At 41.1% G+C, this 24053-nt stretch overlaps 1 long non-coding RNA gene across 8 annotated transcripts; it reads right to left on the reverse strand.

The window, feature by feature from the left end:
• Nucleotides 1-2298: 2298 nt before the first annotated feature.
• On the reverse strand, nucleotides 2299-24053 carry LOC138112967 (uncharacterized). Of its 8 annotated transcripts, none has more exons than XR_011151945.1 (8): nucleotides 22548-22761; nucleotides 20758-20822; nucleotides 17623-17746; nucleotides 9018-9148; nucleotides 7804-7879; nucleotides 6891-6995; nucleotides 6029-6119; nucleotides 2299-4414 (listed from the first exon to the last, which is right to left on the reverse strand). It is a non-coding gene; the product is annotated as an uncharacterized lncRNA (long non-coding RNA). The 8 variants fall into 8 exon arrangements; XR_011151947.1 differs by lacking the exon at nucleotides 22548-22761 and adding an exon at nucleotides 22291-22344; XR_011151950.1 differs by lacking the exons at nucleotides 20758-20822; nucleotides 22548-22761 and adding an exon at nucleotides 23958-24053 and having other exon boundaries at nucleotides 2300-4414.

Genomic DNA, 24053 nt, shown 5'->3' on the forward strand with positions numbered 1-24053 from the left:
TCACCTGCAGACAGACCTATTGCTACCCATTTGGCATCCTTCATTCCTGTTTAGGCAATGTATATACACATCAAGCAACAAGCTTTGTAGGAGTGCACTGCAGTGGAAGACAGAAATCTTGGGAAAAGCTGGAATCCTGACAGGCTCAAAGACATGAACTTTAGAGTCAGGACCACTAGATGTATTAAAAAACACTTTTTTGGACATTTTAGAAGCCTCTCTAATTCAATTATTTGTAATACCTTCCTCTGTCAGAGGTATTTCCTACATGATTCATTGTAATACAGGCAAAGGTATTTGTCAGTATAATTTATCACTCACTAACATTTTTAAGTTTCAGGTAAACGATGGGATCACATCCTCAGTCTCTGCAGCCACATAATGTGCCTTGGAACCACAGCAGGTTCTTTTCTTCATGCATGGCGAGTTCTGGGTGCCTGGCTCTTCCCTGGGCAGGAAGGAGAGGCAGGATTCGGTCAGCGTGCCTCAGCCTGGCCAACAGGACACGTTTCTAACACAGGCACTGCCCGCGCCCTCCTCACATGGGGGCACACAGCAGCAGGAGGTAACCTGGCCCCACTCTGCCCAGTCGTGAGCCCCTTTAGGCTGCTCAGCGTGGGTGCTACAAAACTGCCGGGCCCTTCTTTAAAGGGTATCTTTGGGCCCCATTTAGAAATGCTTGTGCTGTAATTTACTCCAAATTTCTCCAAACCTTCCCAATAAAACAGCTATCTGTCTTTTTAATGTCCTGTAATACACACAGGTTCCACCTCATGGTGTCCTCAAGGCAGGAAGACTTGAGGCACCCATTCAGCATTTCTCTAAGGAGATTCCCAGGGGCACCCCTTTGCCTTGCCCAAGGTGCACAGAGCTTGTCAGGAGCACAGCTGGGATAAAGTACAGCCCTCTCCCAGGAGCCATGCTCAGCTCTGACTTTCCTGGGGAATACGAGAGAGTTCCGTAGAGCTGCATGGATACACATTTGCCAAGCTGAAGGGAATACATATTCGCTGCTGGAGGGAATCGTTTCTCTGGCTGCCCGGATGGCCCCAGCTCCAGCCAGTAGCTCTGTTCATGTGCACCCAGTGACACCAGTTCTGGAGTGCCTTGCTGTGCTGGGGCCTTTCAGCACCCTTCTGACCTTTCCTTTATCAGCTCCCCAGCCAGTTCATCCTCTGCACTCAGAGTCATTTGGGTGCTCCGGCCATGAGTCTCAGGAGTTGCACATCGTTCTTGCCTTGTCTTCATGCTCAGTCATCCATGCTGAATTATCTTCCACTCCTCCCTCGGGGAATAACCAAGGCTTTGACCTAGTGGGACTGTTTGTGTGCTTAAATGCTTTGATGTACCAGACACTGAGCTGCTTGCTCCCAAATCTAAGGTGGCTGGGGATTTCAGGCTGTTTTCAGAACAGTTTGTGCACTGGGAAGCATAATCTGACTGACAGTCAGCAAAGGACACCGACTTGTGCGTTTTCAAGTATTTTATCTATCATCTTTAAACCCTTCTGTTTTCTTTAGTTTCCAAACAGCTGTCTTTTCAAGTTTTGGATCTCCTATAGAGGATATACAGCTGTAATAATAAATATATTTCATTTCAGAATCCTCAGGAAGAAGGGGACATTCCCTTTTCACTGATATAAGATCACATCTGTAATTTCATTTTGAAGGCTGTTCTGAACAACTGGGGGAAATGAGAACACCGGTCCCATTTTCCCCAGGTTTTCCTGAATCCACCTTTGGACCACAACCTAAGCAAAATTCTGAGTGCAGTTAATGTTTACACCTTACTTGCACTGTGTAATTTAACTTTCAGCAATATAAAATGGGATAGCAGAAATATTTTTATGTGTTCTTACAATGTCCAAAGTTGTTTGTTACTGTTTTTATTTGAAGGAACTAGACACAATCCTGGCTGCCTTAACCACTGCCTTTGAGAGAGCTACAGCTGAGAAAATCCGCTGCCAGGAAGAAGTGAATAGAACTAACAAGGCTATTGAGCTGGCCAACAGATTAGTGAAAGGTCTGAGGTGAGGTCCTACAGGGCAGGCTAATGAAGCAGCCTACAGAAAGCACTTCTTTGTTATACACTACTGATCTGGCAATAACAGAGGCACTTAGCAAAGAACCTGATGAGCTGAAAAAATTATGTCATTATCATTCATTTTTTTCATAATAGAAACATGGTTTTGACCTTTGCATTTTCTTACATTTTTGCTTCATTGTGGTATATATTAACTGTAAGATTACCTGGTAACTAACCTATCCACAAGCATTAAGAGAAGTAGTCAATTGTGGATATTGACAATGAAGGCAATTTATTAAAATCCGATGACTATATTTGTAACAATTAAACAACACTAATGATTCTGCCCAGGGTTGGGATACATAGAATCTAATACAATTTGCACTACTTAGTTAAGCAATATGATAATTCTCTAATTATCTGTCTGAGATTTGCAATGGGTATTTCAGGATAGAATAAATAATGGCAAAGCCATGAATTTTCAAAAATCCATATTGTCTGTTGATCCAGTCTAGCTCAAGGGAATCCATACTCACTGATGGATTTTTCATTTATCATTCATCTACTGATGAGACTGCTTTTTATACACACACACTCGTACACTTTTTATAGATACTTTATTTTATTGCAACATTCATTTAGGAAATCTCTTGTGGTGGCTTACTGCCATTATAGGTTTTGTCCTCTTCTACCCAATACTTTCAAGTTGAGTTTGATAACCAAACACATAGTAAACAGCAAAAATAGAAGATCCATTTGTTATTAAGCAAAATTATATGGCTGAGTGTGGCTAGTGGAACTTAAAATATAAAACAGGGTTTAAGAGTTATTTCCTGAATCAATAGAAAGGATTTATTGACTAAAGGGGAGGGAGGGCAGTGCAGAAGGCCCATTGTTTCTGTTTGAAGAAGCAAGATGAATGCATTTAGAATGTTAACATCCTGGCTGAAAGTGTAATGTATTTTAGTGATTAATAATGCCTGTAAAACTAAACCATGTACCTAATACAGAATAATAAAATAAATAACATAGAAGACCTCTTTAAAGTGTGACAATAAATGATTGTTCCAATATTTTCTTCCACCTAACATATCATATTGTTTGGTTCTCCCATGTGCCTCCTGCTGGGCCTGACAAGTGCTGGAATAGCATACGTAGAGAGATGAAAGGCAAAGTGTGGGTATGCTGGGGAGGAGGCATAATGAAAAATAATCTAAAGGAGGAAACAGAGATGAAAGGAAAGAAGGAAAGTTGAGCCATGCACTAGATGAAGACAGTAAAACGAGTTTTAATGGAAAGTCCTTCAGCTAGTACCTCCCAAAGCACCAGCCCCATGAAGAAGGCGGCCAGCTCGACAGATTGGTAATGGGAAATAGAATTCATTCCTGTTGTTAGCTGTACCACACTTGGTCAAAGGCAGTAATAACCATATGACAACTAGTGACATAGAGGAAAAAATCCGCTTTAATCTGCTCTGTGGTAAACAATAGGTCACTGTTTACTATTAGCAAGCAGTGTAATACTGACACTGCTGTACTGGCTGTTTCTTTGTCTTAGTTTTTGCTGAGAAGACATTCTCTTATTTCTCTAGTTGTATTGTTGTAAGGACAATTTCTCAAGGAAAATAAAATTATTCACAGCATTTTTTATAAGCAAACATGTAAAAAATTTCTTTATTAACTGGTCTTTATAAATACACCTTTACCATGACAATAATAATAAGTAACCAAATGTGTGAGTTTTCTTCTAATTCTTAGGGAAAGTGTTGACCAAACAGCAGAAGAGCTGATAGTGTCTAGCCAGGATCCCAGGGAAAAGCTTGTATCAAGTGTCATGTCAAATCTCTTATTGACTTTATGGCATTAAAGATCCTGGCCAGAAGTAAAGATTATTTTTTTCTGCCTTCTTCTCTGAGCCCTAGCACACAAAGACTGTTTTGGGTGGTTGCATGAGTAGTTGTTACTCTGTACCAAGGAATTCTTTGCTTCTGACAGGTGCCAATAATGCTGTGGACATCTGCCTTGAAGGCATTGAATCAAGCTGACAACTCATTTTATATCAATCAAACAACAACCATTTTCAATAATTTCCCATCCAGCTGGGACTGAATTTGCACAAGTGATCTATGTATTAGAGACATTACCAATCCACAGAGATATTCAGCACCGTGATTATGTTCTGTTTTCCCATAGAAACTCTTGCATCTGCAGAGAAAGCAACAACTTCTTCCACTATGCAGGAGGATGCTGACAACTCAATTTTGGTCACTTGCTGCCAAGCTCAACTTGCAACAGTCAACTTACGTCAGACTGGAAGGGGATTTTTTATGTCCAAGCTTGCCACTTGCAAATCCTCTCAGCTGATCCTCTAATTGATGTGGATCTGTAACCTGCAAGGTAATACTTTAGCATTCACTACTGTTTAGCCACTGTAATGTGTATTTTTTTAATAAACCCATAGTAAATGAATGGGAGTTTTAATCCTGTTTTCTGGGTAGAAAAGGAGAGCTGGACTTATCACCAAAGCTTTATTAGGAACAAGAAAAATATGATGCAGAAATGTTCCAGATGGTAACTTTTCCTCACTGTTATAGTTTATTTTCAAAGTGGTACTGGCATGAGCCCAAATTTTATTCTGCTTTGTGGAGATAATACCTTCTTCACAGATATATATATTTTTAAATACACAGTTAATCAGAAAAAAGCCTGGCACTGATTCCATTCCCTTTTTGACCTGTTGAACCATCATGTGGCTTACGTGAATTCCTTCAAATACTTTATTTAGTAGAACAGTATATTTGGAGGCAAGGAATTGGTAAAATGTTCTTCTGGAAAGGGCCAAAACATTCCCTTTGCTCGTGCTTGAAGTACATTTTGCTATATGACTGGAGCTAGAGCTGACAACTAACCCACAGACCCTGGGAATGTGGTTAGCAAGCCAGGACAGCAGGCAGGCTCACCTTCTTCTTGTACTCTGTCAAGTGCTGTGCCCTGCTGTTTGCATAAGAGGACCAGCTTTTATTATTCTACTCTGTCCCTGCTACCGTGCACCAGGGCAGCACAAAGAAAGATTTAGTGCTTGGATATAGTATTTGCTTGATAGCAGTTGTTACAGTTAAGTCTGCACTGAGACTTCTGTCTTAACCTGCTGTTCTCCCATGCTCAGAATATTCTATTTCTTTTTAAAAAAATCCCTTTCTTCTGAAATTTTTCATGCTTGTTATCAGCTGAAATATGATTTTTTGGCAAGCCTGAATAAAATTCATTCATATTTGAATTATGCAAGGAAGTGGGTGTAAGGAGAAAGGTCTCTTTTTTGCACATTCATAATTCACAAAAAAAGCTACATATTACAAGCTGAAACTTTCCAGGTGGCTAGTTTTGACTGAAGGGTAGTCTTCATGCTAATTACAAAGAGAGAATGACTGAAAGAAAAATGAAAGAGAAAAATTAAAAATGACACATATTGTGATTAACTCATTTGTTTTGTAGGTGTGTCATACAAAAGTTACATTGTGAGCCACTTAGAGCAAGTTTAAAGTAACAATTTCATTTAAGTTAAGATGAACTACCATAATTACATAATATCAATGTTTTGTGCTGCAATTTCACTAAGAATCTCTCTACAGAAGCTGCAGAAGCTTTTACTTATGCAAATGTGTAAGCTCACAGTGAAATCAGTGCAGAATCTTATGAATCATTAACTTTGGCCAGAAAGCCAGTCTGGGGAAGGGGGGAATGGCATCTGGAGAAGGGCAGCAACTGTCCCTATGCTCTGGGTCTCCCTGAACACCGAACTACTGAGGAAAATAACTGGGGGTTTTTGCAGTTTGTTCCAACTTATTACACTGACTGTTAAGGACAGCAAACCCCTAAAGCCTTGTTATTCTCTTTTCCTTGCTATATTCTTATATACTTGTGCACATAACGGGTGGCACATAATCTGACCAGCACTGTGTGACTAACCCTCCATGGTACCAAAGGATTGCTTCAGCAGAAGGTACCTGGGCAGCTGAAGCTGGGAGTGTTAGGAGAGTCTCCCTTAACATGGAAAAGAGGTGTTGTGACATGCAGCTCCATGTTCTCACAACAGACCTGGAAATAAAATACAAGTATATAAATAAAGCAAAATAACTTTAATTTTAAACATCTGAAAGAATAACTGGCAATGGTTTGCATAGTAATTCCTGACCTTGCTCTACATGGAGCAAAAATGAGTTCACAAATTCCCCAGTACTAAGTTCCCAGTAACCTCTTGGACACTAAATAAGGACTGTTGGATTCAGTGCAGGAATCCTAATTTTTTTTTTCTCTTGACTTTTGGGTGAAGTAAGGACAAATAAATTTTTCCCCAGTGCTGCTGCTTTTTTTTACAAAAAACCAACTGAGTGAATTCTGGGACATATTAGCTTCTGTAAGTAGAAATTTAAAACTTAACCTTTATTATTCCAGGTCCCTATTCCAGGAACAAAAGGTCTTGATCTGGTCAGTGAGTGGATGGATACTACAACAATTGCTAAATAGAAAAGTGACAGCAGTGCCTGGCAATACTATGGCCACATAAAAAGTCCCTGGCCTTATATTTACAATCATCACTGGCATAAGATCAAACCTCAGGACTGGGGAACAACTGGATAAAAGTCAACATCTGTTTCAAATATGTAAATTATCTATTTGAATCAAAAAGGGACAAGTGCTAGTGAGGGTAAAAACTGACGTGGATCTATGAAGGAAACACGGCAACTCTCTTTCTTCTGAATGCCTGATGCTGGCCAAGGTGTTAATGCCCCAGCAACCATAACAACTCTGCTCAAGCCCTTTCCTACTTTCAATTCATCACAGTATAATGAATGGGATACCACATACTGGCATTGTATCTCTTGTCCTTCACCAGCCCCATACTGGGATGACTCTATAGGTGCGTGTCATACTGCAGGTATATCTTGCTGGTGGTCCTGTTCTGGCACAAATCTGGAAAAAAATCTTGATCTTGTACTTAACCCAGTACTTGCAAGTTACATTCAGAGTATTTTTAATAGTCTGCTCTCTCTCTGATTATGTTCTACAAGTATTCAAAGTAGCTTCCTCTGAAAACTCTTCTTACACCTGTATGATAGTTACATTAACTCCCAAGGGTTGCAGTGCCCAAGACATGTTGACTCCAGCTAGATTTTTACTTGTCTACTTTTCTTACCTTATTTGCACCCTTGCATTTACTACAGTTCAATGATTGTAATTTGAGTACTCCTTCCTATCTAGCTGAACAATCTTCCCCAACACACCACCATCCTGATGTGTAATCACTCAGGAGACATAATCATTCACTTAGAACTAAAATAATTCTCCTACCATTTGCTCCTTGCCTCCATTCTGCCCTTTTTCTCTGATTTATTGCACTATATTCCTTATGGAAATATTTTGACATCCATCCCCTCTATTCAAGTCTTGTACCCACCCTTGGAGGGAATGCTTTGAACAGAGGAAGGCCAGGATGAGTGTGTATCTCATATACTCACCCTTTTATTCCAGTGTCATTTCCCCCACCTCCTCATTATATTCCTGAGCCCTTCCCCTCCTTCTAGTTTAGCTGTACCTACTACCTCTCCTAGAGCTGAGTCCTCCCTTCCCTCCCCTGCCCCTCTAGTAAATGTCAGAAAACGTCTCTTCACAGCCTCTGCTACTCAGGATTGTGTCTGAATATAGGGATCCTGAACCCCAGCCTCATCTAAGCTCTCTAAATCACTTGACCCCAAAAAGGTTGCCATAGGACAGCACTTACCTACCGTGCAGGCTGGAGAGAAAGTGCTGTTAAGGCACTGAATTCCTTCAGCTCTGAGCTTTGCACTTGATTTAGACTGCAAGAAAGAATTTAGTGAGCCAGAGCACTGAATTTGTTACTCGTTAAGCTTAGTCAAAATTACTGTGAAATTTGCTAATTAAACAGTTCAAGCTGAGAAGCAAAATGCTTTCTAATCCAGCCACCACAGTGCCCCACTCAGTCCTGTACTTTTTCTTCTTCTTTCTTGCTGCCCTCAAGTTCTCATGTTACCTCATGTGCTGCCTGTTGGTTTTGCTTGTCCTGTCCCCCAACCCCCACACCGCATCAACAAGCAAAAAGCTCTTTATGCCAAGTATTGACCTAGTGGTGTGGATGCACTTCCCAGGCTGGAAGTGCATCTTGAATTTCTCACTCCCCTGGGAGTATTTGATTATAGGAGGATTTTCATGGTGTGTTGAGATTCAGAACATGGCTGCTATTCAGTAGCTGCTGGTGGCAGTTCTGAGCTGGAACACACACTGAGGCTCTGCTCTTCCTGTGGTGATAAACTGAGTCCCGGGACCAGGAATTCTGCACAATTTCCCCCAGTGTGCAGAAGAGCACAAACAAGACCATGCTCACACTCGCTGCCAGACTGCTGTTCTTGCACTCAGGGACACAGGTTTCAGCAGATTTTCAGTGATTCTCCACAGAAGGCTTTCACACCTGCTCTCTAATGTGTCTCTTACAGCTAAAGAACTTGAATCAGCTTCTCTGTTACTCGAGATGTGTGAGGTCAGTTTGGAACCATTTGGAAACTGAGGACATTTTGTGAGTGTCTGCACACCTGCACAGGGCCCCAGAACTTGCAAATGCAGGAGACCTCACAGGACAGTGTGCCTTTTACAGGCCTAGGCCTCAACAGGCTTAGCCTAATTCACAAACACACACGTGCTCCTCATTGTGCTCAGAGGAATACACAATCTAAATTATTTTCTGCTATTATAAATCTAGAAAAACTTCTCTATAGCCCAGGAGATGGCTCTGGAGTCACAACACAGATGTGTACAGTTGTACAGAATACAGTTCACACTTTTGGTTTTTTCTTCTCTTTCTAGTAATTGAAGTTTTAAATAATAAAAACTATGCTTACAATGAAGTTTTAGGAAAACAGAATATTTTAAACAGAGGTATATATTTCCTTTATTTCCTGTCATTTGATTTATGGAACTTACCATTCCAGCCTGGACTCATAAAGCAGAAAAATTACTTTAAAATTAAGTTGACAGCACTTTAGGATGAATTATGGATACTTTTTTTGGCTTCTGACAGTAATTTGCTTCGGGATATTCTTCTGGCTGAGAAGCTGTAAACAACAAGACAGGGCAGCAAAAATGCAAGCAAAGAAAAACAACTAAAAGAATTAGATCGGCTATAACATTTATAATTTTGATGCTGAATTTCACTCCTCTGGGTCTAAACCAAAAGAACAGTATTTATTTCATAATCTTTATTTCTCAATTCACTTATCCACAGTGAATATACCTATGTGTATGTGTTTTCCCTCCATGAATCACTGCATCTTTGTCATGAGGAAAATAAAATAAAACTTTTAAAATCACCATAAAACTCTTTCATTTATTTAAAGTAACATCTGCAAGAGGGGAATTCTAGTGCTCCATTTTACATATCATATAAATGTAGCTTTCCCTGGTACATTTTTCCACAACTCCTTATAGTGCTAACTTGTTCAAATTGTGCCACTGTTTACATTAACTGGAGCCCAGGACTACAAGGAGCTGTTGAAGCACTTACCCAAGAGACCAGCCAGAACACAGGCACTGCAGTGGAAGGATTAGTGAGCATGATGCTCAGACACTCATTTCTAGCTTGGAGTGGCCACAGCTGATTGCAGTTACATCTGGCCACCGGATGTGCCCCTCTCCATGAGAAAGTTGCAGACACTGAAAAGTTAGTAAAAGCATTTTCCAGCTCTGCAGGATGTATGCTGTTCCTTTCTGCTATGCTGATGCACGTGACTGTATACTTGTGCAAGCAGTTACTGGACATGCAAACCAGGAAGTGGATGTTAAAAATCATTGTATTATTAAATGATGAATCATATCTAATTTAAGGAAGAGATAAATATACCATTACTAGTAAGCAAATGTCATCAGCTGATATGAGTTGTACTTGCATACTTTCCAATCATCAGAGTGCTTTCAAACCATTCTCATTTATGGACAGTATGTTTCTCTGAAATAGGAAAACAAGGTTTTTTCAGGTGGTGCATGAAGCAAGAGTTCAAAGGACTTGACCAAAGAGTATCAGCAAGTAAACTAAAAATGTATGCTATCAATAAAATCCTTACAGGAATATGTCATAAGCATAGTGTTTTTGCAGTTGGGTTGCAGAATTTTATGGGCAAGGAGTTGAAAATTATGATCAAGATGGCTGGCTCTTGTAGCTTCATGCTTGCCTTGCAGTCTGCATAAAAAATTCTGGAAATTAACTTGGAGCTTCACATAGTTATCAGGCCTGTGCTGATAACATGACTGAAAGTGAGATGTTTCAAAGAAACAAGTTGATGATGATCCAGGTGGTCATAACATGCATGTGTTTGCCTTGTCATGGTATGATCATCACATAGTCTTTAGACAACCTCAGACATTACAAAAATCAGTATTTGCATTGCAATTACAAAATGTCTTACTTTTAAAATCTAAAGATTGCAGAGAAACTATTTCAGAGGGCAAACAACAGAACATTTAGAAGAACGAAGCAAATATTTCATTAAAATAATTTGTGGGAAAAGCCTTCAAGGATTTTGAAAAAGGCACAGTCCTTCTTTATGACCATGTGGAGCTTGAAGGGTCATCTACCAAGTTCTACCATAGCTGCATTTGAACAGTAAACTGTGGGAACTAACAAAATCCCAGGCAAGGAGATTCCCCTTACTTTAGAAATCTATAGATCTTAGACATACTTTTCCATAGCACTTTATGATATCACATACCACGGTACTTTGTGCTGTCATTTACATGGGTGAAGTAAAGACTGGCAGCAATCCGAGTGCTCACTTTGAACTGAACAACCACACAAGATGCCGACATAAAAAATCACTCTTTGATTTCTCAAGAGTTAAATTGCGTCTGTAAACCATGTCAAGTTCCATTTGGAGTAAGCTTTAGTGTCTGTCTAGTGCATTTCTGCCACTGGTTATTCTTTCTTTTTTGTTTCTTCAGATAAGAAATGCTGCTAATGAGAGAAGAGGATAATTCTGAAATGCCTAGTCACTTTTATACTTTTTTTACTGATCCTGGGGAGAAGTGACAGAATCCTGTAGTTAACATGATTCAAAAGATAAGGGGGAGGAGAAGGTGGAGAAAGATTATATAAAATGTATTTATATTGCTTCTACAACTCAATTGTTTTCAGTATAGTGTCACGCTCTCAGTGTGGGGGAATTCTGCATGTGTCATGATTCTACAGATGTTCTTGCACACTACATGCAGCTGCACTATTTGTCATGGGCAAATTTAATAGCAAGATGCTTGTTACGTGTTCCCTTTAATCTTAGTTCACAAAAACATAGAGGGGAAAAACCCACTACCTGATAGCTTGCTTGCTTCCCTTCTTTATATAGCCTTTTAAAACACTTTAAAACAAATATTGCAAACACCCATCTTTTGTACTAAATTCTGTAACACCTGCAATTACAGCTCTATTACCTTTGCTAGAATGATCTTGTTCTTTCTAATGTTTATAATGCTAATTAAGTAATTTTAAGTACCTGAAGAGGTCATATTCCTAACAGTGGGGGTTCCTCAAGAGCTTGATCCTTCAAAAGGGAGAATAATTTCTGCTAAGTCCTGAGGATCCTCTGTTCTCAGTGACTTGCAGATGAAACTCAGAAACACTCCATACAGCAGCATGACAGAGCCAAGTGCTGCCAGAAATTTTACAGAGTCAAACTCAGAAGACCTTTCCTATGCTCATCATTTTAAAACCCTGGATCCTCTCCTCAAGGCACTTTCTGTCCTAAACTTTGTTGGTCCAAGGGCAGTGTGTTAACTAGCTCTTCAGAGGAGACTATACCCTTGGGCTCCAGCTTCTTCCAGATGTATCCAGGAAGTAGAAGAAGATTTTGAAAATAGAAAAGAGAAGAAAAAAAAAAGGGGGGGGGGGGGGCATGTCACTTGGAAAGCCTATAACATGCTGAAACATGGGTTGTCTAGTTAGTGGCAAGTAAGGTAAGCAAAGAACTGGCAGTGCAAGGAGAAATTTGGACTTCAGAGGAACACAACGGAAAGCTGCAGTAGAAGTACATCCAACTAAACCAAACAGGACAAAACTCAAAAAGAAGGTACAGCTGTAGAGGACATAAAGAGTGTTACACTATCAGTAAGTGTATGAACAAAAATAGATGTTATAAATGAAAAATTTTAATTACTGCATCTCCTACAGTACAAGAAAGACATTAACCTACTGGCACTACTCCAGTGGAGGCTATAGCAGGAAACCTGTGAGGAGAGGCCAAGGGCACTGTGGTTCTTCAGCCTTGAAAAGGCCAAGAGGGCAGGGAGACCTACTGCTACCTAGAAATAATTCACAAGAGGCTACAAAGAAAACAAAGACAGGTTTTTCTTAGATGTGCACAAGACAGGAAAGAGGCAACCTGCGGAAGTCAGACCAAGAGAAATTCTGATCAGGGATTAGGAAAAATTATTTACCATGAGGGTGGTGAAATACTGGTAGAGGATCCCTGGAAGGTTGTGGCTCTCTCATCTCCAGATGATGAGGTCTGTATGTCCTCTCCTTGAGAGTAACCGCACTTAACAGATCACATAGATATTAATATCTATACTTGTAACATTAAAATATACATATATTTACAAGTACAGTTGAAACTGCTTTCTTATAAAGCATAAAAGAAAAGATGGATCAACAGGGTATTTTTTTTTGCCATGGAAAAATCACATTTTAAAAATAAATGTAACATTTATGTACAATTGTATGGGAGGTATTTTAAAACATCTTGAATATTGTACATGGTGAAAACTGCATATATGTAAAATACATAGTCATGTATCAAGTTGATGGAAAAGTTCTTCTTGTTTGTACAAAGCTGATCAGATAACTTTGGAAATGTATAACAAGTGTTATTAAAGATGTGCATCTGTCAACACAGTCTGCCAAAGAAAATGGAATATTCAGTGAGTCTTTTCAGAAGAATGCCGACAAATAGCATTGAAATATTTAATAGAGATGTGAAGATATTAGTTTCCAGTCTTCAGATGATTACTTAGCTTGAAAGTTAAACAGATGTGACTATGATATCTCTCATTCTGTTTCTAATCTATCTTTAATCATATATATGAGATCTAGTTGTGTTTGTGTACAGACCCGGTTTCAGAAATTATTGTGAACTACCTCATGTAACACCTGCCTGACAGTGCTTGTCTGTGTGTGTGTATGTCTGATATATCTTAGATTCAAGCACGTTTCTTAATTATCCTATACCTTTATCAGGTTACACTATGGTCTCCTGCAGCTACAAGAATTTTTAACTTAGCACTACAAACTATAGCTCTCAGTTTAATAATCACAGTATTCCTGCTGATTGGGCAAATTATATTGGTGATGAAAATCAAATACTTTTTGTTAGCTGGCCTCCTGAAGGCAATGAAGAAATACAAGTCAATCAGACTTCGAATTACTCTAATTTAAGAGAAGGTAGGAAAGTGTGAATGTTTCCAAGATCTGCTGCTCATTCATGACTCTGCAGTCTCAGCAGGGTTTGCAAATCCTTGCTCTGTATTTCACAGACTACTCAAAGTGACTTTATAGCCCGATAAATGTGATTTTGCCATTATTAGTAAAAACCAACAAGGTTTGTATTGACATGACAGTGTACGGACTTGGCAGTGCTCTGGGTTTTTCTGGGCCTAGATAGATTTTAACTTGGTTTAGCTGTGACAGCAATTGTCCAGCTCTGAGGCACTCTTGACTAGATTTGTTTAACTCCAGTTTAGGGTAATAACAAATGGTTATTCATTGAGAACTACACTGCCTACAACTCTAGGGGCAGTCACGGGGAAGAGTGTGGACACATTTGACACAAATCAGCCATTTAATCATAGTTAGATGATAGTGTTAAGAAAACATATAAAACTAAATCCAAGGAGACACCAGGCTGAGAAGGAAGACACCCCTCTCCATAAGTATCACTAATCCTGGTGACAACTCATCATAATACTCCCCCATTCCTTTTGAGGAATACCAATCTTAAGACCCAAAGGAGAACTGGAAGAGTAAGCACAACACCAGAGAAGAGGGAATTTTTAATGTAGCAATTTTAACTCTATTTCTAATGAGGTCTTCCTGCATTCATTAAGTAATTTTGACTATTAGACTGTTTAAAACATTAATTGGACTAACAATAAAATCTTAGATTCATTTATATTCTGTGCCTTTTACCAGTACATTTTTGCCAAACAGAAGACTTTGAGTGCAATAGCACATCATAACATTGCCAACATCTTTAAGGACCTGGAAGCTGAAACAATCACTATAAAGATCACTGAAGCTCACAAGCACTTTTGGCCAGTTGCAGTCAATGCTGCTGTGCTCTACTTTCTCATGGACAAGCTGAATAAAATCAATCCAGTGAATTAGCTCTCACTCGAGGTTACCACTCAGGAAGAGGTCAGTGTGTTTGTGTGCTGCTGTTTTAATCTAGTGCTACCACTGGCTTACCACTTTCCCTCTGGTCACAGGCTTTTACTGCTATATTTCACAGGGCAGTGCAGCGAGCAAAACCTTCTGAGAACATGTGGCCGAGTGTAAAGAACCCAACTGCCTGTGTAACATCCTCAGCTGTCATTTACCTTGGTCTGTTTAAAGGTACAGCTTACTTTCACAGCCCAGTTATCTCTCCCAGTACAGCACAAACCCTGCACAAGCTCCCATTTATCGCTCTATGTATGTATAGCTCTACGTGTGGCCCAGCAGCCACACATAGATTTTCAGGTTTGCCTTGCATGCCTTCCCAATTCAGCACAGTACAAGGGAATATGGAAAAGTTTGTGTAGTTCTGCTTCAGTCTCCTTGCTGTAGCTTGAGCTGTTCATGCTGCCAGCTGGCTCTGCCAGGCCCCTGGAAAACTCCCTCCTCGGGGAAGAACATCAGTCTGAAAGGCTTCCTACAAACTGCATTTGCTCTGAACCAGTCCAAGCTGCTTTCTCGTTAAGGATAGAAAAGCACGATGGCTGCACAAACGTTGCTGTGGCTGGGGGGCACCTCTGCAGGGACAGCCAATTTTCTCACTCTCTACTTTCCATCTTCATCTCAAACACTGGGAAACGCACCAACTTTCAAAGTAGCTCTTCATGTCCTGAGTGCTGCTGCCACATGTATATATTCCTCCTAGAATGAGCTGAATGGAAAGAGTGTTGTATAATGATCTCTCATTTAGCTTAAAGTGTCATCTTTTCCTTCACTGCATTTTGTCTGTGAGAAGTATGCTGAGTCTTGTGCAGCTGTGTTCTCGCTCTTATTCGGCACAGATCTCTTCTAAGCTCTGCACCCATACCAGGAGTTTCCTTCTTCCCTCTAAAAAGAGTGACAAATGGGTACAGAGCAGAGGAGCTCAAAGCCTACAGGGATGTGAACCTGGACTAGGATGAAAATATTAATCTGATAAAAGAAAGAAAAATTCCAAATGGAGAAGAGAAAGGGAAGACAAAGAAATTCAGATTCAAATGCTGACCCTACTTGTTTTCAGAGCACAGAATATCTACTATACTGAAACATAAATCAGCCAACCAGTGAATTCTTGCCCGGTATCCTCAAGGTCATCTGGAAGTCACCTACAAATGTCTTGCACGAGGACACATGCAGTGACTGACTTCAGCAAGGTGACAAAGACCTGCTCTGGTTGAGGTTGGGATGCTCAGAATGCTCACCACCACACATTGCTGGGCCTTGCCTTTGTTTGATACATTTCTGATTGAGCTGTGTAAGCAAGATACAGTTCTCAGAAAAAAACACACTCTATTAATTCCCTAAAAATTAACTGGGGTTAAACCAATTGCCATTGTCAGGCATGCTAACCTTTAGAACAAATATAGCATTAAATCATGGATATCTATAGGGAGTTCCCTTGGATCATTTGATCAAATTATGCTCTTAAAAGTGTACTTCAAAAATGTCATCCTGGTGTGGGAGGAAAAGAAAGAAAATAAGGCAATGAAATTAATGGAAATTTGGAGAAATGAAATGTTGTCTCATGTATTTTGACAATGTAGACATCAGTAGGTTTGCCAGACAGATCAGCTTCAGATTTGACTTGAGCAAATTAAGCTAGTCTAAAGCACAAGCTACTTGCTAGTCATTTTCTTGGCTTTTTCCTCTTGAACCATTTTACAAGTTTATTTACATTAAAACAGCATTGGCTACGTGTCTCCCATGTTTGAGGTCATTCCCCAGCCTTGGGGAAGAAAGCTGGCATCTGACACGGTGGCCAATTCCTGGTCATAGAAATATTTTAAGTAACAAGGTGTACAGACAGCAAGAGCAAAAGGAGGAAAAGATGTGAAGTTGAAGAAATGAGAGACTGCTAAAACAATTGGGTATAGACAGAAGAGGAAAGGGCACTGAAACACCTGGAGGGCTCTGACAGAGAAATCCCACTGCACCAACTGTTTAATCATTACCCTGCTTTGCAAACACCACACTCTAGGCACCTTTCCTTCGCAGACATCTGCTGCTGCACCCCATTTCTTTCAACTGTAAGACATCAGGCAAAACTGGGCATAGCTGAGGGATCCATAATAATACCAAAAAAAGAGAAATGATACCCAAGAAAAAGTGATGCCAATGAGAAACAGTTGCTCACCACCACCAAACCAATGCCCAGTCAGTCCCTGAGCCACAGTCCCCAGCCAACTTCCTTCTCTAGTTTATACACAGAGCATGATGCCATATGGCAGGGAATATCCCTTTGGTCATTTGGGGTCAACTGCCCCAGCTGTTGTCCTCTCAAGTTTTTGTGCACCCCCAACCTCCTCACTGGTGGAACGGTGTGAGAAGAAAAGGCCTTGACTCTGTCTGAGCACTGCTCAGCAATAATTAAAACATCTCTGAATTACCAACACAAATCCCCATGCTAGCTGCTATGAAGAAAATTAACCCAGAAAATCTACCCCAGTCAAAACTAGCACAATCTTAAACTGAGTTTGCTGGACTGGAAGGTGTTTGGTGGTGTTGGGATTTTTACTTGTGAATGTGACAAATTTGACTGAAGCCTAAGAAACATTTTTACAGATTGCTTTAAAACAGGCTTATACTTTAACACTGTCTAGCCTCACACACAACATGCTGTGATTTGGTGTTATTATGATGATGTATTACAACACCAAGTAACAAATACTGTAGAGAATTCAGATTGGAGAATCTAAATATAGGTCCTCTTGTTTGATTTTCCTACATCTCTTTCTGACCTAAGCACCTAAATATCCTAAGTCTGGTCATGATCCACACCTTGACCATATGGTCCTCTACCAGAGAACAGAATAATTCTAGGCAATTAAGACACTTGCCCATATCCATTTCATCTGCAAGATCTTTGGAGGTGCAAACAAAACACTGGATGGGAAGATTTGCTAATGCTGATAGTGCTTTAGATCACTTGATAATCTTTTTCCTGTGATAGTTATTACTGAATGGAAATCAAATGCATGCATGTTAGGACCAGTAACAGATGGCACTTCTGTTCTGTGAGGAAGAAATAGGGGCAAAGGGGCAGAAAAGTTGAACCTCCCCCCTTCCCTGTCTTACCAGGATTCATTGTATTGCCCTCCTGTTACAGTTTGCTGTGACTCTTTCTTGTTATAAAGAGATGTCAGAAGTTAGAGAGAGACAGACGATAACCTTAAATCCTTTACTGCATTTTACCAGGATTCTGAAAAATAAAAAATAAAAAAATAAAAGCCAGCTGAGGGAGTTGGAAAATGTCAGTGAGGCATTACACAAAGAACTTGATACATTTGTTGACCTTTCTTCTTCCTCCACCCTTCTCCTCTAAGATGGATTTAGTAGTAGTGAGTGCTTAGTGCTATAAGTGCTTTCTTAAAAATAATTTAGATGCTATTGTCTGTCTGCCTGCACTTGGAAAACATAGCTGTTTCAATGAGCCCCTGCTGAAACGGAAGAAAAAGGGTTTATTGAAATGCCTCCAAAAATGCACCAAAATTTCATTCTTCCCCTTGTCTGCTGAAACCCATCTTGTTCTTGCTTTTACAATCTTTTGTTTTATTTTTTTAATTGTACCATTGTATTCAGGGTCTTTTCATTCTTCTCCGCTATTTTACGAATGGTGTGTGTGGTATTAAGAGCTGAAGGCAGAGATGAGAGGAGAAGTGTTTTGAATTGACTAATTTGCAGGCAAGAAATAAAGCTCTTGTAAGGTGGTCCCAGGGGTATCTTTGCCATGAACACTATTTGAAATGACATGTAATCTGGTACATTTCAAAGGCAAAACATTTCCCATTCTAAAGTATCTTCCTGAGCCAGGGTTGGTTTACCTGTTTCCAGAGAATAATAAACTCCACCGAGGCCAAGGAAACTCCTTCTCTCCCCTCTCAAAATTCCTGTTCTTTTTCAAAGGGGCAATTGCAGCTAACAGTTTATTTTTGTCCTATCTTTTGCTGTTCTAATGGCTCAGTGCTCACTATTAATACATAGCTGAATGCACCTCTGGATTAAATACCAAGCAACAGAACCCAGCACATCCCTGTACAACACAATAAATAATGGTGTGGAGCTCTCTTCTTGTTTCTTACAACAGTGGAAAATTTAGGTCTGGTTCTTACAGACTTTTAAAATTTTAAGCACTTCACCATGTAACTTTGATCTGGCAATTTCTTAACAGAAACTGTTCCTCTTCTAGGGAAATCTGAGTTCAGCTGACCTTGGAATGTCGTATTAATACTCTTTCTCAGCACAATTCAGTGTTTCTAGTCCTGCTGACATACTAAAAGGCTTACACACAAAAGTCCACATTTAAGTTAAGGCAGAAAGTTCAGAAAAGCTTTATGTTTAGAATTTTGTCCATATTTTGGTGAAGGCTTAGCTAGTATTATAAATTGACACACTTCATCATCATCTGTGAACATATTCATATACTCTAAGGAATGTTTCTATATATGTATGATTTAAGCTTATGATATTCAGAAGCTGTATTGCACGGTTTTAAAAGATTTTAAGATGTTTTAAATGAGAAAATTGGCCACAAATAAACCCCAAACCTTTTGTGAAAATAAACACTGATAAATATTACAAATAATTTCTATTAATTTCACAATTGTTCTGTTCTAAAGCTTTTAGTTACAAACAAACTCACGCTTTGTGAACATTCTGAATTTACATGGATCACTGTTTCAACATTTACTTGATTTTCTCTTTAACTCTCCATGAAGAGAAATCAGGGTATAGTGTGTCTACAACAATGACCCTACATTTTTATATTTTTAAATGTATTTTATATTTATTTTTAAAATAAAAAACTTCAGTTACATTGATTTTAAAAATTCACATGCTTGTGCTCAAATGTACTGTCTCTGCTTAGTATTTTTTCAAGTGTGGACAATGTTAAATAAATTATGTTACTTGAACAGAGATACTTAAGATTCCTGGATAGAACAAGCAAAAGAAATGTATTTGAAATGTCCAGAAAGGAGAAATTTCTAAAAGCATGAAAAGTGAAAAGTTCTCTCCTCAACCTAATATTTATGTAAGGCAGCAGAACGTCCAGGATGACTTCTGCTGTCAGTTTGTATTACCAGTCTTAGCCCTTTGAAGGACAGATTTTGTACTGTGAGTGACCATAATGTGTGTTGTATTTGGATCTCTACCAAACAGAAGTCATGATAAAATACTATGCACCATAGATAGGTCTTACACCTTAACTGTTGTTTTTCATGGGTTCTGTCAATTGTAATTCTTAATTTATGGGAACTTTGCCCAAATGTAACTTGGAACTAAATGTGTCCAGTGTTCACAAAAACTTCCAAAGAAGGCAGTGCTGTTCCCCAGTAGTGTCTATCTCCTGGACAGGTTCCCATATCGATTCTGAACTATTAGATCAGTCTGGGTTAGATGCTATTACTAACAATCATGAGAAAATGTACATTTATCATGAAATAAAAGACCTTTCTACCAAGTTAGTTAGCAATACCACTGGTCTTCGAAATTTTACCACAACGAGAGAAATAAACCAGGCCTTTCCATGAGTGCTGAGTGCTGTCACATGTTAACACATGGATGGCATTACACCTCCAACACTCAGTGTCTGAGGAAAGTTACAGTCCTTGGCTCAGGCAGCTGCCTGGGGGAACACTCGCTGCTTTCTGAAATCAGAGGTAGCTGCCTGCTCTTGTGCAAATACACAAGTCATCAGTCTTGCACAAGTATGCTTGAGCAATAGATTTTATCCTACTGAAAACTTGCTAACCCTCCTCTGACCCAGCCAGCTCCTAATGCCAGCATAAGGACTTCTGTTCAGCCCCTTTCATTGCCTGTGTGCAATGTCACCTTCAGTGAGACATTAACTTAATTTCTTTTTTTTCTTTAGATACATTTCTAACATATCCACTTCAGTGTGCATTAAAATATTCATATAGGCAATATTTAGGGAAGCCATCGGCAGGAATCAATTGTTTCACTCTGGGATGCTTTTCAGACACAGGAGCATTTTGCTAATACAGAATACCTAGTCAGAAAGCAGCACAATATCCTAGCTCAGCTGATTTATTGAAACTATATTTTTGAGGGCTGTTATTTTCCTTTGGTGACTCATGTGATGTGGTGCCATTTAAACACTGTGTGTAGAACACATGCTTGTTTGAACACTTCATTATTTGGCTCAAAGTAGTACAGTATATTGTTCTGTTTAGGGAACAAGTTTGAATTTACCATTGACTCAGGAGAACTTCACAATGTATCGCTGGGTCAAGGACAGGAAGCTGCAGCAGAAATAGCTATGGAAAAGGCATCAAAAGAAGGCCACTGGGTTATACTTCAAGTAAGTCAAAGCTCTTCATTACATCAGTGCTGCACTGCGGTGTTAAAAACTGAAGAGTTTCGAAATAACGTGTGCCTAGATGAAAAAATACTAAATAGTGATTTAAAACTTCCTTTGTCTTTGCCACAAGGGAAGCACGTAACTTCATCTGAATATGTGAGTATCGCTGAATATCACATAAAATATGTATTGCAACTATCTTGCATGTAGGGAGTCAACTAACATATTTTCCCAAGCACATGATATCTGATTTACTAATTTATTATCCATTAAAAAAAATCCTTTAGTAAATAAATGTGTAGCAAAAAGAATTGTTACGCTGTATAATCAGATGAATAGATACAAACAGGGAAGATTGCTGTCATTATGCAGTGTATTGTGCTAAACAGATGCACACAATTTTTTTCAAATATTGTGCAATATCAAACTGCTTCCTTATCTCTGGGTTTTTCTTGTATCAATAAAATGTTTCAAATTTCAAATCAATAGCTCACTGGGAGGCCTATTTTTCCCTCCCTTATCCCCCCTCTCCCTCCTTATCTCTGAATATTTATTTTGTAGTAAAGTGGCTGGACACATTAGAGAAATTACTGAAGAAAACCAGGGAAGGAAGTCAGCAGGGTGATTGGTTTTGAGTGTGGGGAACCTGCTCCTTTCCCTAAAGCACATCTCATTCCAGAGTGGATTTAGGAAACCTCCCATTAAAATAACTGATAAGCCACTACCTGTATTACTGCCCGATCACCATGCTGCACTGGATAAATTTGACCAGGCAAGCAAAACACCACAGAAGCAAAACTTTAAAAATATGAGTATTAAACTTCTCATTTTAAAGCCACTTGAAACAGTAAGTCACTAAAAGCCTTTATAGGATATGCAATAATAAAGCAGAATAAATTTCTTTTCTTAAAGATTTGTTCACATATCCTAGACTGACTGCCATCTACCACCACAAAAAAAAAAAAAAAAAAAAAAAATCAAACAAGAAACTACTTCTTTCAGTTTTAAAGTATCACATATAGTTTCTAGCTAAGTACCTGTCTGTGTGTATGGGAAATGAAGAATTTGCAGTCACTACAGGTAATTACTGTAGTACAGAATAAGAATTTATTTTGGTTTCATCTAGCTTAGTTTGGTTTATCTTGAGATGCACAACCATGTGGTTTTGTGTCTCTGGAATGTATTTTATATATTCTGAGCATGCAGTGCACTGGAATTAGGTCTTCAGCTGAGGTAAATCAGTGAGGTTCACTACACCAATTTATATTCCTAAGGGTTTGGTCCAAAACATTTGGATCGTACATGAGAGAAAAGCGTGGCTTGGCTGCTAGACTATCATTATTTTCCTCTGTCCTTTTTAATTTTTGCTTTGGAAGGCTTTTAATGAAAACAATTTTTCTTATTGACTCTTAAAAGATACTTACAAACACAGGTGTATACAGGTAGTAGTTATAAGCTGTGAGCAAAGACACGGTCAAAGAAATCGAGTATCTCTTTGGAACACAAGTCTGTATTAAAGAAAGAGCATCCACCTGAATGCTAAGAAACTCACCAATTACGAAAAAGAAAAATTTGGTTTTTCGGCAGTATATTCTAAAAAACCTCTGCGAAAATTACAAAGGCTTTTCTTCTTTTTCTCTTGTATAGAATAACCTCTTCCAGCAATAAAAAGGGGAAATACCTCCAGCCACCCGCGCGGCGGAGGGAATGTCACCCAAAGTGCTGACAGACGCACAAAGAAACCCGCGGCTGCAGCCACGGCCACAACACGTTTGTCGCCAACTTCTGCCGCCGGCTGTGGCTCCGCCGAGCCCGCTGCGGCCCCCGGCCGGGCCCGGCCCCTCCACCCGCGCGGCGCCGCCTTCCCGCGCCCGCCCAGGTGTGCTCGGGGTGCCGGGCCGGGCCGGGCTGCAACTCCCAGGCCGTGCCCCGAGGCCGGCGGCTCTGCCGGGGAGGCCGACACCTGTTCGCTGCCCGGCGGCGGCCCGGCCCCGCGGTACCTGCCGGGCGCCCGGGGCAGCGGCCCGTGCCCGGGGGCGGCGGGGCGGGCTGGGCCCCGGCAGCGCGTTCCCGGAGCCAGAGCGCCCCCTGCCGGCGGCTGCCCCGGCGGGCCGTGCCGAGGCGCGGGCGGGCTCGGGGGGCGAGGGGGGCCCGGCTGGGCCCGGCCCCGGCGGGGGAGCCCCCGCGGGGAGCGCGTACCCTCCGCGTTTGACCCCGGGCAGCGCTGCGGGGGTGGGACGGCGGCCCCGGCCTCCACGGGAGGTGTCCCCCTCGCAGACGCTCGTGTTAACGCTGGAGTGGGGGCGCACGGGACTCCCCACGCGGGGCCGCACCCCCAGCACCCGCTGCCAACACCCAGGCACCGGCGGGGAGAGTCTGTAACCCGCCCCCCGACCCGGAGCCTCCCGCTCGGGCGCCTGGGTGAGCCCGGTCATTACCAGTGCGGGAGCCAGCGCGGCTGGAGCGGTGTCAGCAAAACCAAGGCACATCCTGCACTTTCGTCCGCAGTTTCCACCCGGAGGACAGCGGTGTGACATGGGCAGGAGCCAGAGGTCACAGACCTGCGGGGCTGAGGCGACTCGGCCGACGGCAACCCCGGGCGTCCGCCCACGGAGCTGGGGTTTGTGTCTTAGGGAAAAGCAAACACGGGCTTGAACGGGCACGCTCTGTTAACTCGTTTAAACGGCCACAAGCACATTGCTCTTCCTGAGCAACTACACCTTAAACAGACTTGGCTGTTTAATAAACCAGCCCTGGTCCCCCGCAGCGGTGACCTCTGATCCCATAGCAATGCAAAGATTTCTGGTAGTGCTGTGCCCGCACTGCTGCGCCCGAGCGGCGATAATGACCAAGGGTCCGTGACCGACAAACTATTTAGGCAAGGGGGAGGCAGAAAAGTCCTCTCCCACGTCTGTGGGGCATTTGGTGATTATCACTGCCTGTGGCAGTGGCCATGCCTGGCGGGCGGCGGGCTCCTCACTGAACTCGGCATTTGTCAGACGGTAATGGGAGCAGGTAGCAAACAAGCCCCTTCCCAGCCCATGCAAGCCAAGCACGGCCGAGAGAGGTGGTTCACAGCCCCCATCCTCACCTGAGAACAGATTTGCCATTTCACCTCCTCCTCCCCCGCAGCCCTGAGCAAGGCAGGTGTAGAAAGCTCCCAGCGCCACAGGCTTCACACCCACGC

The sequence above is a fragment of the Aphelocoma coerulescens genome, chromosome 7, assembly GCF_041296385.1.
Source record: "Aphelocoma coerulescens isolate FSJ_1873_10779 chromosome 7, UR_Acoe_1.0, whole genome shotgun sequence".
Classification (NCBI taxonomy): Eukaryota; Metazoa; Chordata; class Aves; order Passeriformes; family Corvidae; genus Aphelocoma; species Aphelocoma coerulescens.